We start from the raw sequence: 1,486 nt of genomic DNA, 5'->3' as shown, positions 1-1,486 counted from the left end.
TGTCCTACTGAGATTTTCTAAGTGTGTATGTGTCTGTTTGTTGTATGAGTGAAGGACAGCGTTTTTTTTTTTTAAAATGACATTCAATGAAAACCCCTGATCTGAAAAAATGAACACAAAGATGCTATTGAAACGAAGGAGCACATCATCTTCTGACCAGAAGGGGGCGTAAGTAGGAAACATGACAGGAGAGAAATGGAGACGTTTCAATGTATCAGCCGAGCTTATCTACTGTATTCATTTATGGGAGTAGGCTACGGTTTTTATCAGTAGAATTAAATGCTGTATTTTTATTATCTTGAGAAACATTGCTCCAGTAATTTCTCCTCCCTCTGGAGACAATGACTACATTTTTTTAAGCACGACTATCCCTTAATTTGTTTTACCAAAGGAAACATGACAAATTGAAAGTAAAGATCAAGAGATTTCCTCATTACCAGAGCCATGTTGTCAGGTCAGGGCCTGCTGTAGACAAAGATTTTGAAGTAATACCCATAAAATACATCACATAATTATTCACAGATTTAAAGTCAAAATGGCAAGAAGACAGTTTGATGCCGCCACATTTTTAAATTCAGAGGTGTTTTAGACCACGATAAATTTATGATAAATTTCCAAAGAGCTCATAGGGGAATTTTTTGGAGGTTACACCTTGCCGAGGTTGTCTTGTATGAGGATCCCTTTATTTTTCTCTCATTCTTAGGCTCTACTTCACATTTAGTTATAGTTTTTATGTATTTTAAGGTAAATGTAAACAATACAGAGAGTTTGTGGACTCATGAAATAATGAGCTACTCTGATCTCTTAATATGAACTCAACTCACCTGTGTAAACCACCAGGCAACTATCTGGTACAAACTGTTTTACAGCAAGGGGGTTTCATCATATAACCCCTCACATACTTGGCTATTAGTTCTCCAAGCAAGATAACCTTCATTTAACCTTTGAGGGGAAAAAGCTTTGAGTTATTCAGATGGAAATCCAAAGTAAACATTTGCACAATAATTGTCCTTATTTTAGAGGTCAGGTGTTTTAATATAGCAGCAGCTAGGTTTTACATGACAGATAATGCTGTTGTTATGCCCTCAACAATACTGATCTCTACACAGAGGAAATGCCTTATATAACTTATTTTAGTTTTTCATGCTGTTTTTATCCGTAAATTTGTAGGTTTGTTAGGTTATTAACACCTTACAAGTCATTAATAATCGATAAAACAACACTGATAACTATAATATGTTTTGGTCGACACTCTTCACTTTACTTACTGCTCTATTTTTATCTGTGTATACACTTAAATCCCAGCATTCTTATAAAATATAGACTAAATCACCATTTCTTAATGAATTAATCACATTCAAGATATCAGCCCCCATGAAGCATCAGTATGTATCCCTTTAACATTCATAGCGCAAACAAAGAGGAAAACTCATGATTCATGTTGCAAGGGTCAAGTCAACACCTGTGATAATAATGAGGACAGCTG

The sequence above is a fragment of the Sphaeramia orbicularis genome, chromosome 16 (genome assembly GCF_902148855.1).
Source record: "Sphaeramia orbicularis chromosome 16, fSphaOr1.1, whole genome shotgun sequence".
In the NCBI taxonomy this organism is placed as follows: domain Eukaryota; kingdom Metazoa; phylum Chordata; class Actinopteri; order Kurtiformes; family Apogonidae; genus Sphaeramia; species Sphaeramia orbicularis.
This window is presented reverse-complemented; position numbering follows the sequence as displayed.